At 41.0% G+C, this 14,371-nt stretch overlaps 1 protein-coding gene across 1 annotated transcript in view; it reads right to left on the bottom strand.

The window, feature by feature from the left end:
* LOC126176226 (spondin-1-like) overlaps positions 1–14,371 on the bottom strand; it is a 499,217-nt gene that overhangs the window by 447,569 nt on the left and 37,277 nt on the right. The gene's annotated exons all lie outside the window — the stretch shown is intronic.

Raw genomic sequence — 14,371 nt, 5'->3', positions numbered from 1 at the left:
TAGGTAGAACTGACAGAAACGCAGGAAGTCCAGTAAAGCAAGACATTAAGGTGAACAGTGTTCAGGAAATAAAAAGGGAAAAATCCCAGAACGGAAATTGAAACGACAGAATAAAGTCATTTCCCCCACATACACGCTTGCGAAGCCACAGTCTGCAGACCTCTGTTCACAATCCCAGTGGTCAGTGATGAATTAATGATAGTGGTTGCATACTGCGCATTTACATCGTATAAATTAGGAAATTTATAACGGCCTTATTTTGCTTATGTCATTGTATTGTATATCTCCTACTACTAATCGTTTAGAGTTCTGTAAAAGTTTGTATGAGTTTTTTCTTTTTTGAGTTTTTTTCTCTTTCTTCTGTTAATGTTGCTTATCTTGGATTGTAATGATTTTGTGTGTACATATGCAATGTAACGTATTATGTAGAATCAATATTGCTGTTTCTTGTGTAACATGGATGACAACTATTACGGATTGTCCATAATTATTACGGGTTTATCACCTTAATTACGCATTTATTAGAACTTACTAAAATTGCGGAAATGGTAATTTTACTATTTGATGTTTTAAAAAAATTGGAACAGGTACAGTTTACGTTTTACCAGTCATATGCTACTAAAATGTTGTACAGACTATAGTGATTTGGGCGCTAATGACCATAGAAGTTTTGCGCCCTAAAACCACAAACAAAAAAAAAACAAAAAAAAGACTATAGTGATGTCGTTCCTCAGTTCGAAGTAAACCTGTCTATGAGTGATTTCGTCACCACGGCTTACTAAGATACGTTATGCTGAGTTACTACGAAAATTTTTCGTTCTGCGTATGCCAGCTCAAAGGATAGGAATAAAACTACTTTCGAACCAAAAGATGTCAGAAGGTTCAAGGCATTCGTCTGTGAGCTGCTGCGGTTGTTTTAACTAGGGGAAAGGTGTAATAAGAGAGGAAATTACTACAATAAGAGAGGAAATTACCTTCAGTCACTACTGATAATCCAGATTCTGTATTATACAAGACTAGGCAGATCCAGGAACAGGCAATGGATGAGGAAGGATTGTAAAAATTCTTCTATAAAACATTGAAAACAGGCCTCTCATTTAAATAATGTAAGTGGTTTTTGTTTCAATATTTTGCTTTTATTTTCGTTAATAATTTGTGAAGTATACGTGTATTAGATTTTCAGTGTTTGAAAATTACAGAATTGTTTCTAAATGACCCTTTATGTTTACACATAAAAGTCCAAGCCAGGCTCCTAATATTTAAAGTTTTCCGACGGAGAACCTCCGGACCCACCCCATATTTTGATGTGATTACTGACAGCCTCTTCTCAAGTTTGGCAGCTATGGTGTAAATTTAATTCCATGTATCTGTGAAATTAAGTTGTATAAGTTGTAATTTTAGGAGTTTCGGCCCGTTACGAAAATTAATATCCGTGAATAATGTTACGAAGACACAGTTGAGAAGTGATTAGTGAGCTATGTTGTGTTGCAACTACGAGTAATACTGAATATTACGAGTGAAACAGCCTGTCTTTGTTTGAAGCAGTGAGCTGTTTATGGGCTAGTTTGGTATGCTCAAAGCTGTACTGGAATCTGTGGGAGGGGCGATCTCCAGAGCGGTTTAATTTTGGTGAAGGGAAAAATAAGCGGGCGGACTGCGCGCCCGGTTGATGCTCCACCGGCCATCCACTGTTTTTGAAAATCTGCGTTCTTGGTGTTAAATTAACTTGATTGACCTTGTCCCGTTCTCCTTTTGGACCAGTGATGTTTTACTTATGGTGTACTCTGATAGTTTGGCGTCGGTGCCGGAAATCTTGCAGCCGCCGAACACACAACTCTGCAATCACACTTCCAACCGATAGTACGTTACTGAAGAGCATTAATACAAATAAATTCCTACAGACAAATATTAGTAAAGTGTGTTTCACAGATTCACGTCAGTTTTCAGTTTACCTTTTGACTGGTCTCCTTCAGTAACCCCTCAAATTAAAGTTACATTTGTGCTGTTAAGTGCAATTTCAATGTCAGAACTCTACTTACTTGTCACATAACAAGTGTGTTGACCTAACGGTTATAATTTTACTAACGGTATTTTGAAGACACCACGGGTAAATATTGAACAATTTTGTTTTACTGATGTTGTGACCTCACATTATTACAACGCTCGCAAAACAATAGAGGCGTTTCTACTCAGTTGACGACGACTTGAAGTCAAAACGTTTTACAGTTGCTTCATTTCAAGCCAACTGTTTAGCGATAGCATTAACATTGTTCCAGTTAGGGATCATTTACTTGTTTGTTGAGTGCACTACTTGATAATTAAAGTTTCCCAGCAAAGACTATCTGACTTTCAACAGGTCTAAATAGCTATTAATAATAAGCCAATACGCATCAAATTTCCTAGTTTTATGAAAGATATTTTACTAAGAAGAGTGCACTACCTGTCCACATATCCATCTTCAATGGCAAACAGTAACCCAGAGTTATTTACTGTTATAGAAGCTCTCGCTACGTAATATTTGTAGAAATTTTATCTGTTTGTATGTCTCATATACATTTATTTTGTATGTGATAGAATTGTGCTTGTATCCCGTATCTGCGATCTCAACCAGTTTATTAGAGATAAACACTGTCTACCAGAAAATATCAGAGCTTTGTTAATTCAGAATATAAACACAGTCTAGGGGTTGGATTAAATGGACAGGTGCGTGGTGCTTTAATCTCAACAGTTTAGAGGTGTTTTGGTGAACGTTTTGCTACAAAACCAAATGTTCCGTGCAGTAAGGCGCTTTCAATTTTTACAAACTAATTGACAAGGTGGGGGAAGGTCTCAGCTGAGCATTTACTTGTAGGACCCTGTATAAACCCGTATAGAATATGCAGCCGAATGACAGTCCTGCAGACTTTTGATCAACAGTCTTAACCGAACAGCAGTAGTAAATCGTAACCAGTCAAAGTAAAGAAGAAGGTAGGACCTATAAAAGCGAATGCTCGGTTACCACAAAAATCATCATCATCATCATCATTTAAGACTGATTATACCTTTCAGCGTTCAGTCTGGAGCATAGCCCCCCTTATACAGCTCCTCCATGATCCCCTATTCAGTGCTAACATTGGTGCCTCTTCTGATGTTAAACCTATGACTTCAAAATCATTCTTAACCGAATCCAGGTACCTTCTCCTCGGTCTGCCCCGACTCCTCCTACCCTCTACTGCTAAATCCATGAGTCTCTTGGGTAACCTTGCTTCTCCCATGCGTGTAACATGACCCCACCATCTAAGCCTGTTCGCCCTGACTGCTACATCTATAGAGTTCATTCCCAGTTTTTCTTTGATTTCTTCATTGTGGACACCCTCCTGCCATTGTTCCCATCTACTAGTACCTGCAATCATCCTAGCTACTTTCATATCCGTAACCTCAACCTTGTTGATAAGGTAACCTGAATCCACCCAGCTTTCGCTCCCATACAACAAAGTTGGTCGAAAGATTGAACGGTGCACAGATAACTTAGTCTTGGTACTGACTTCCTTCTTGCAGAAGAGAGTAGATCGTAGCTGAGCGCTCACTGCATTAGCTTTGCTACACCTTGCTTCCAGTTCTTTCACTATGTTGACATCCTGTGAGAATATGCATCCTAAGTACTTGAAACCGTCCACGTGTTCTAACTTTGTTCCTCCTATTTGTCACTCAATCCGTTTATATTTCTTTCCCACTGACATTACTTTCGTTTTGGAGATGCTAATCTTCATACCATAGTCCTTACATCTCTGATCTAGCTCTGAAATATTACTTTGCAAACTTTCAATCGAATCTGCCATCACAACTAAGTCATCCGCATATGCAAGACTGCTTATTTTGTGTTCACATATCTTAATCTCACCCAGCCAGTCTATTGTTTTCAACATATGATCCATAAATAATATGAACAACAGTGGAGACAGGTTGCAGCCTTGTCTTACCCCTGAAACTACTCTGAACCAAGAACTCAATTTACCGTCAACTCTAACTGCTGCCTGAGTATCCATGTAAAGACCTTTAATTGCTTGCAAAAGTTTGCCTCCTATTCCACAATCTTGTAGAACAGACAATAACTTCCTCCTAGGAACCCGGTCATATGCCTTTTCTAGATCTATAAAGCATAGATACAATTCCCTGTTCCACTCATAACATTTCTCCATTATTTGCCGTAAGCTAAAGATCTGGTCCTGACAACCTCTAAGAGGCCTAAACCCACACTGATTTTCATCCAATTGGTCCTCAACTAATACTCGCACTTTCCTTTCAACAATACCTGCGAAGATTTTACCCACAACGCTGATTAAAGAGATACCTCTGTAGTTGTTACAATCGTTTCTGTTTCCATGTTTAAAGATTGGTGTGATTACTGCTTTTGTCCAGTCTGATGGAACCTGTCCCGACTCCCAGGCCATTTCAATTATCCTGTGTAGTCATTTAAGACCTGACATTCCACTGTATTTGATGAGTTCCGACTTAATTTCATCCACCCCAGCCGCTTTATTGCACTGCAATCTATTGACCATTTTTTCCACTTCCTCAAATGTGATCCTATTTCCATCATCATTCCTATCCCATTCTACCTCGAAATCTGAAACATTACTGGTCGCATTTTCACCTACATTGAGCAACTCTTCAAAATATTCCCTCCATCTGCCCAAGGCATCCACAGGATTCACCAGCAGTTTTCCTGACCTGTCCAAAATACTTGTCATTTCCTTCTTACCTCCCTTTCGAAGACTGCTAATTACACTCCAGAATGGTTTTCCAGCAGCTTGCCCCATAGTCTCCAACCTGTTTCCAAAGTCTTCCCACGATTTCTTCTTGGATGCTGCAATTATCTGTTTGGCTTTGTTTCTTTCTAGAGCAGAGCAGAATACCACAAAAAGAAACAAGAAAATAATTCAAACAATTGAGATGTCGTTATTAAGGGAGACGAAGGGCTGCACAAGAACTGTCATGATTAGAAGTGAAGATATCAGAACAGAATCAAATATTTGCAACAAGAATTAAGAAGTTCAAAAATGTTGTGAAGATTGGAGACAACACCTCATGAGAATTCCAGATCACAAAATTCTCCAGAAGATCCTGAACTACGAGCCGAATCGGAATAAAGAACAAAAAAAGATGGGAATGCGTTAGTTTGTGAGTTTAGAATAGGCAACAGAACAATCCTTGAAAGGAAGATGATAGTGATCATGATTTCATAAATCTTACTAATCGTATTTGAAGTTGTGTTCTCAGATACAGTTCCAGTTCCACAGACTAAATTATTTTTTGTAAGAGAAAGAAACTGGCGACTGTGACAGGCTTCGAACCTGCAACGTGTTTTGTTCTTACTCGACTATCATTTCCAGTAGAGTTCGCAGATAAACGAGGTGTTTGCTTTTACATCCTCACTGCGCCTCCGCCTGCACGCAGACTTCCCGGACGGCACGTGTCGCTAGCAGGTTGCGCGGCTGGCGGGCGCCCCGTGCTGCCATGAGAGGCCGAGATGGGCGGCGAGTGGCCGCCGTAACGGGCCGCGCATGTAATGAGCAGGGGCTCACGCGCGCTCCGCATCGTGAGCAACGAGTTTCAGCTGTTGTTATCTCAGAAAAACGTGGGAATTCAGCAACACGAGTCACTTAGGAATAAAATTAATAGGAAGAGCAGAGAAGCGTAGGCGAAATGGCCAAAGGGAAAATATGAAGAATCAAAAAAGAAATAGTAGTCTGAAGAACTTATTCAGCACACAGAAATGTCAAAACAATCTTTGGTGGAATTAAAAACAAAGGCGTCTACGTTAAGAATTCAAGAGGAATTCCAGTCTTAATCGTAGATCAGTGAGAGGATAGGTGAACAGATGATGTTGCAGGTCTCTGTGAGGAGGAAGACTTGCCTGATGACGTGATAGAAGAAGAAATAGGAATCGATATGGACGATACAGGAGATCCAGTACTAGAGTAAGAGTTTAACAGGACTCTGAGAGACTTGTGATCAAATAAGGCAGAAAGTATAGATTACATTCCTTCGTAAATCTAAAATCATTTTGGGAAGTGACAACCAAACAGCTGTTCAGGTTGGTTTGTAGAATTTATGACATTAAAGACATACAAACACACTTTCAGAAGAATGTCTTCCACACAGTTCTGAAGACACTAGGGGCACATAAGTACTAGAATTACTGCACAATCAGCTTGACAACTCACGCATTCGAACAGCTGACAAAAATAATACGCAGAGGAATGGAAAAGAAAGTTGATGATCGATTAGAAGACAATCAATTTGGCTTTAGTAGAGGTAAAGGCTCCATAAATACGCTTGATAATGGAAGCATTACAAGAAAAATTAAGATACTTTTGAAAAATGAAACCATTTTAAGAAAACCACCTTACGCTGGCCATTCTATTGTGCAAGATGCCTTTAATGAACCATGCCTGTATATGAGATTCACACACACACACACACACACACACACATATATATATATATATATATATATATATATATATATATTAAAAAAGGTAAATTAGTTACAAGCTACGGCCTGCACACGGTTTATTCAATATGTAAATGTGACTACAGATATTCGGATTTAGATTATGATCTGTTCGATGTGTCTGCCAACGTTGGCGATGATGTAGCGCAGACGAATAGCGAAATTCTGCATGACCCTCTGTAGTGTCGGAACATCGATGCTGTCGATGACCTCCTGAAAGGCTGTTTTTAGCTCAGCAATGGTTTAGGGGTTATTGCTGTACACCTTGTCCTCAATATAGCCCCACAAAAAAAGAGTCACATGTGTTCAGATCCGGAGAATATGGAGGCAAGTCGAGGGCTATGCCTGTGGCCTCTGGGTACGAGCTCTCCTCCAGGATATCAAACAGTCTCCTGCTTCGATGGGGTCGAGCTCCGTCTTGCTTGAACAACAGCTTTTAGAAATCAGGGTCACTTTGGATAATGAGGATGAAATCATCTTCCAAAACCTTCACGTACCGTCGGTAGTCACCGTGCCATCAAGGAATACCGCATCGATTATTCCGTGATCGTATATTCCTCGTCACACAGCACTTTGAGGATGAAGAGACTTCTAAATTGCGAAATGCGGATTCTCAGTACCCCAAATGCACCAATTTTGCTTATTGACGAACCCATCCAAATGAAAGTGGGCTTCATCGGTAAACCAAACCATACAGCGCATACTAATACCCATCATGCCAGTAGTCCTAATGCAAACCGTTGAGAATTTATGATGATTTTATTTCATATAGTTAAATAGTTGTCACCCCGTACATGGTCTTGCACATATAGAATGTTACCAAGCACTTACAGAGGGTGTCCCTGATATGTGCGATTAACTTCGAATGGTGATAAAGGGTATCTTGAGGAACAAATAGAGGACAGCGACCCGTGTACAGAAATGTCATCCAACGACGCTACATGGCATGTTCAAAAAAACATGGTTCAAATGGCTCTGAGCACTATGGGACTCAACATCTGTGGTCATAAGTCCCCTAGAACTTAGAACTACTTAAACCTAACTAACCTAAGGACATCACACACATCCATGCCCGAGGCAGGATTCGAACCTGCGACCGTAGCGGTCACGCGGTTCCAGACTGAAGCGCCTTTAACCGCACGGCCACACCGGCCGGCCATGGCATGTTATAGATGCCAGCTCTTACCTCTAGGCAGCCCCTTTGGCAGAAAATGACTGCGTGCACAGACAAAATTCACAATACCCGATATTCAGAACTTGAAAATGATAATACAATTCTAAATTGGCTCTGTTCGTAATAGCGGGGTTGTTGTTGTTATTCGTAGTGTAGCACTCCGTTCTCATCCGATAGCACCAGGTATGATTTGAGCTGATCTTTTCTTGCCGACCAACGAATGTAGATCCTGTGTCCATCACAGCTACCGCTATCAGCGCTCCGCCTCAAATAGACGTGCTTATCAAAACAGCTTTCAGCTGTTTATTGTGCTCGGAGTATTTGCACTACGCCGTTTTATCAAATTTTAATACCAGTCAAGCTACTCCTGTCAAAAATACGTAACTGCACATTTATGATTTTGGTAACGACAGGTTTCCATTAGGCAACTGTTTCTAAAATTTTAAAAATTTACTTTTTGGTCAAGCAAACTACTCTGAACTGCATTTTGCTTATAACTGTCGTCTGGTTTCTGTAGAAGTTGTAAATAGCCTTTCGCTCCCTGTGTTTTGCCCCTGATACCCTCAGAATTTCAAAGAGAATATTCCAATCAGTACTGTCAATAGCTCTATCTAAGTCTACAACTGCTAGAAACGTAGGTTTGTCTTTCCTTAACCTATCTTCTAACTAAGATGAGTCGTGGGGTCAGTATTGCCTCGTATGTTCCTACATTTCTCTGGAATCCAAACTGATCTTCCCCGAGCTTGGCTTCCACCAGTTTTTCCATTCTTCTGTAAAGACATCGTGTAAGTATTATTAAAACGACAGTTTTTTTAATTTTCACACCTCACAGCAACTGCTTACTTTGGAGCTGGATTTACTACATTCTTCTTGATGTCCGAGCATATTTCGCCTGTCTCTTACATCTTGAACACCAGATGGGAGAGTTTTGTCATGGCTGGCTCTCCCATGGCTATCAGTAGTTCTAATGGGATGTTGTCTACTCCAGGGCCTTGTTTCGATTTAGACTCTTGAATGCTCTGTCAAATTCTTCTCGCAGTATCGTATCTCCCATCTGATCTTCATCTACGTCCTCCTCAATTTCTGTAATATTGCCTTCAACTATATACTCCTTCCACTTTTCAGCTTTCGCTTCTTTGCTTAGGACTGGTTTCCATCTAAGCTCTTGATGATCATAGAGCTGCTTCTCTTTTCTCCAAAGGCCTTCTTAATTTCCCTGTGGGAAATATCTATCTTTGCTCTAGTGAAATACGCTTCTAAATCCTTACGTTTGTCCTCCAGCCATTCCTGCTTAGCCATTTTGCACTTCCTCTCTATCTCATTTTTAGTCGTTTGTATTCCTTTTCGCCTGCTTCATTTGCTGCGTTTCCAAATTTTCTCCTTCCACAAGTTAAATTCAATATATCTTGTGTTATCCAAGGACTTCTATTAGGCTTTGTCTTTTTACCTATTTGATCCTCTGCTGTCTTCACTATTTCATCTCGTGAAGCTACACAGTCTTCTTCAACTGTATTCATTTCCCCCGTTCTAATCATTCGTTGCCTAATGTTCCCTCTGAAACTTTCAACAACCTCTGATTCTTTCAGTTTATCTAGGTCCCATCTCGTTAATGTCCTGCCTTCTTGCAATTTCTTCAGCTTTAATCTACAGCTCGTTCTTTTTTTTATCTTTTCCTCAATACAGAGGCTTATTTCCCACATAATAATTTACTCGGAAATTACTATACAAAGAATAACCGTTCTTAAACTATATTTTCAAAATATTCCTCCAGGTGTTTCGATCTTGTGTGTCCTCTTCCTCTGCGCCCATTCTCCTCATTGTGTGCTGTACATTCTGGAGCCAGGTGGTCATAGGTCGTCCTCTTCTTCTTCTTCTCCCTTCCGGTTTCCACTCCAGTATCAGTTTTGGTATTCTGGCTTCCTTCATTCGTCATACATGCCCGTACCACTGTAATTTCTTCCTATCCATTACGTTATATATTTTTTCTTTTATTTCCATTCTCCTTATTATTTCGGTGTTCCTTATCTTCTCTTTCCTGGAGAGTCTTGCCGATCTCCTCCAGAAGTCTACAGTTCCTAACCAATAAATTATTGTCAGAGTCCACACATGCACCCTAAAATCTCTTACAATTTAAAATCTGGTTCCTAAATCTCCATATAACCATTATACAATCAATCTAAAACCTTCCAGTTTCTCCAGGTCTCTTCAGAGTATACAACACTCCTATATGAAGAAGTGTTGCGATGATTAAATTATGCTCTGTGCAAAATTCTACCAGGCGGCTTCCTCTTTCATTCCTTTCCACCTGAGCCGTAACTTATCTCTGCAAAGATTAGTGTGTCGGCTCTTTCTCCTGCCCGAGGTTTACCGCGGTGCGATTGGTCGCGATCGTCTATTTGCGGGAGCGGAACGATTCAAAGGGGAGTCGGCGCAGCAGCGAGACGCGGTGTAAGTTACGCTGGTTACCGAAAGAGGGCGGTGAACCTGTCAGTCGTCGTCGTTGCAGTAATGGTCGTGCCGCGGTTGGTGGTGGGCGCTACGAGCCCGGAGTTTGTTTTGGCCGAGTACGGAAGTAGAGCTCGTGAGTGGACGACGTGGAGCGAGAGTTCACGCTAATATCGTAACTGGGGTCTTGCTACTTCTAGAGGACAGTGTAGCCGTGTAGAGCCCTAAGGCATAAATACAACTGTCTGCATCCTATCACCGTGCCAAGACTTCTGTCTGTCGCTGCCACCTTCAGGTGTGTTAATTCTGCTCGGTAAGCTACAGGGTGTTTCAAAAATGACCGGTATATTTGAAACGGCAATAAAAACTAAACGAGCAGCGATAGAAATACACCGTTTGTTGCAATATGCTTGGGACAACAGTACATTTTCAGGCAGACAAACTTTCGAAACTACAGTAGTTTCAATTTTCAACAGCAGATGGCGCTGCGGTCTGGGAAACTCTATAGTACGATATTTTCCACATATCCACCATGCGTAGCAATAATATGGCCTAGTCTCTGAATGAAATTACCCGAAACCTTTGACAACGTGTCTGGCGGAATGGCTTCACATGCAGATGAGATGTACTGCTTCAGCTGTTCAATTGTTTCTGGATTCTGGCGGTACACCTGGTCTTTCAAGTGCCCCCACAGAAAGAAGTCACAGGGGTTCATGTCTGGCGAATAGGGAGGCCAATCCACGCCGCCTCCTGTATGTTTCGGATAGCCCAAAGCAATCACACGATCATCGAAATATTCATTCAGGAAATTAAAGACGTCGGCCGTGCGATGTGGCCGGGCACCATCTTGCATAAACCACGAGGTGTTCGCAGTGTCGTCTAAGGCAGTTTGTACCGCCACAAATTCACGAAGAATGTCCAGATAGCGTGATGCAGTAATCGTTTCGGATCTGAAAAATGGACCAATGATTCCTTTGGAAGAAATGGCGGCCCAGACCAGTACTTTTTGAGGATGCAGGGACGATGGGACTGCAACATGGGGCTTTTCGGTTCCCCATATGCGCCAGTTCTGTTTATTGACGAAGCCGTCCAGGTAAAAATAAGCTTCGTCAGTAAACCAAATGCTGCCCACATGCATATCGCCGTCATCAATCCTGTGCACTATATCGCTAGCGAATGTCTCTCGTGCAGCAATGGTAGCGGCGCTGAGGGGTTGCCGCGTTTGAATTTTGTATGGATAGAGGTGTAAACTCTGGCGCATAAGACGATACGTGGACGTTGGCGTCATTTGGACCGCAGCTGCAACACGGCGAACGGAAACCCGAGGCCGCTGTCGGATCACCTGCTGCACTAGCTGCGCGTTGCCCTCTGTGGTTTCCGTACGCGGTCGCCCTACCTTTCCAGCACGTTCATCCGTCACGTTCCCAGTCCGTTGAAATTTTTCAAACAGATCCTTTATTGTATCGCTTTTCGGTCCTTTGGTTACATTAAACCTCCGTTGAAAACTTCGTCTTGTTGCAACACCACTGTGTTCTAGGCGGTGGAATTCCAACACCAGAAAAATCCTCTGTTCTAAGGAATAAACCATGTTGTCTACAGCACACTTGCACGTTGTGAACAGCACACGCTTACAGCAGAAAGACGACGTACAGAATGGCGCACCCACAGACTGCGTTGTCTTCTATATCGTTCACATCACTTGCAGCGCCATCTGTTGTTGAAAATTGTAACTACTGTAATTTCGAAAGTTTGTCCGCCTGAAAATGTACTGTTGTCCCAAGCATATTGCAACAAACGGTGTATTTCTATCGCTGCTCGTTTAGTTTTTATTGCCGTTTCAAATATACCGGTCATTTTTGAAACACCCTGTATGTTCCCACCCTGGATCGTTCTTGTACGATTAACTGTTGGGTCGCCCTATACGACTTTCGCGATGAGCGGTGGTACCTCGAATGTGCTGTCGCGTTTGTGTGAGGGAGTGTCTCGTTCTGTAGCTGCCGTTGTGCTTACAAGTACTACCTGTGTGTAGTGCGTCGTTTACTGGGTCTAACTTACGAAAGCTGTGCGAATTGTTCAAACTATATAAAGCTTGCGATCGGGAATTTTTTTGCTGGAGTAATATCTGTTTATTTAAAGCCTAATGCCTGGCAAGTTCTATAAGCGCGACTGGTAAAGTCTGTTATGTTGTCTGAAGTAAGTTGTATTGAATAGCAGCGTGTGTAGTCTTAACTGCGAGACAACCAAATTACTGGTAAACGTTGCTCTTGCAGTACTTGATTACGTACTTGTGACCTCTGCTTAACTGTGCGCGCAAGCTGCTCAAATTATGCAATGCCATTTTAACTGTAAATCTAAAGGTGTAATTTTATCTTGACCCTGTAATGAACTGTGCTTTTACCGCTTTGAGCACTCCTAGAGCATTTCAATAAGATTCCTGCATAAATCATTTGATGGTTAAAGTTGCAATGAAAATGTCTTACGTGCTTTAAAATACTGCAATATGCTTTAAGAACTTCGGTATTATTGGTTGCTTGTAAGAATGAGCGTTTATCTGTTTTAACATATTGCATGCAAAAGGTTGACTGCTTCCCAGTTGGCGTAAAACGGGCCATGTTCTAATAGTTTGTTTGGTGTGATATGGAAGGAACGTGTTTTCTAAACCAGCAGGGCCGCTCCTCACGCGTTGCCGCGTGATCAGTATAACCAAGTGGATGTACGACCGCAGAAGGCTGCTAAGTTTGAGCAGTAACTGTAATTGATGCATGTATTCTACCTCTAAGAAATTTTTTCTGGTTGTAAAACAAGAGTGTAAATCACATTCTTGGCGTTTCAAACTATTCAAAGAATTTCAATCCCTTTGGCGCCACCAGGCTTGTTAGTCTTCTGTCAAATACTTTTATCTAAAAAATTTGCATTGAACAAGTATAATATCGGTAAAGTTTTTTTTTAAATTTCCTTTTTTCAAAAAAGAAAACTTTATTTTGCAACTAAGTTTTGTCACAAGCTAAAGCGTAAGTTACAAGTTTCAGAAAAACTCTTTTATTGAAGGAAATCACTCCCACCTGTCTTAAATTAAAGTATATGTATTCTTAACAGTTACGCTTAATGGTTTGCAAAATTTATCTTTAGTTTCGACTTTATTCATTATTTGAACAATTAGTAGTTGTAATATCACTGTGTCTCTGTGCTGTTATCAGTGTTGGTTGTTTAATGCCTGGTAAATAAAGTTTGTTGTTGAGAATCCTCTATGGACTTGGTCTTTTCGCTCCCCACAACCTTGAGACCTGCTATCAACATATCGCTCCCAGTCCGTACTCACGTACTATTTTCAGTCTCTTCTTTTTCTTACTATCTAATACCAGTCCCTCATCACAGTTAAATTTTCGTCTCCTTTAACTATATGAGTAATTTCTTTTATCTCATCACATCTTTCTGTAATCTCTCCTTCAACTGCGAGGGTAGTTGGCATGTAAACTCATACTACTGTGGTAGGCGTGAGCTTCTTGTCTATCTTCGCTACGATAATATGTTCACTATGCTGTTCATAGTAGCTTACCCGCGTTCCTATTTTCTTATTCATTATTAAACACACTCCTGCATTATCCCTATTTGATTTTGTATTCGCAACCCTGTGTTCACCTGATCAATTCTTTGGGACTCTTTTACCTCCGGAATATTTTAGCCAAGAGAACTTTGACTGCGCACTGTTTTCTTTTACTGTAGTGGTTTAATTTCTGTCATTTGACTTTAGATTTCCTATCTATCAAACTCGAAAAGCATTCTGGGTGTCTGGGTGACCGTGTTGAGAAGCAGTGATTGTAAACCGACCAAACGTACCACAGTATGTTCTCAGCATTTTCGGGAAGAGGACATAGACTGCGTTAATGAATATGTTGGAGTACGAAAGCAGCTTTTTGACACCACATGCTTCTCTTCTCAACTATGCGAAAGTGTTACGAAAAGAAAATTACACTCACAAGGTCAAATGCGTTGAAATATTTGTTTAAATCTGCAATTAAGAGCAGAAAAAGTCTAAAAATGTACAGTTGATAGTTTTATTCAAGAAAACCCTATAAAATTCACTGCTTAAAAAATGTATTCCGTGCACACGACCGAACTCAAAAATGAGAAGCAATCATAAACAGTAGTCTGTTTTGGGGCTTCTAACATGGCGGCGCCGGCTTCAAAGCGACGTACAGCGGAAGTCTGTAGCGCCATCTTCCCTTATTACATAGCTCCGCACAATCTTCTAGTAG

The sequence above is a fragment of the Schistocerca cancellata genome, chromosome 3 (assembly GCF_023864275.1).
Source record: "Schistocerca cancellata isolate TAMUIC-IGC-003103 chromosome 3, iqSchCanc2.1, whole genome shotgun sequence".
In the NCBI taxonomy this organism is placed as follows: Eukaryota; Metazoa; Arthropoda; class Insecta; order Orthoptera; family Acrididae; genus Schistocerca; species Schistocerca cancellata.
This window is presented reverse-complemented; position numbering and strand designations above follow the sequence as displayed.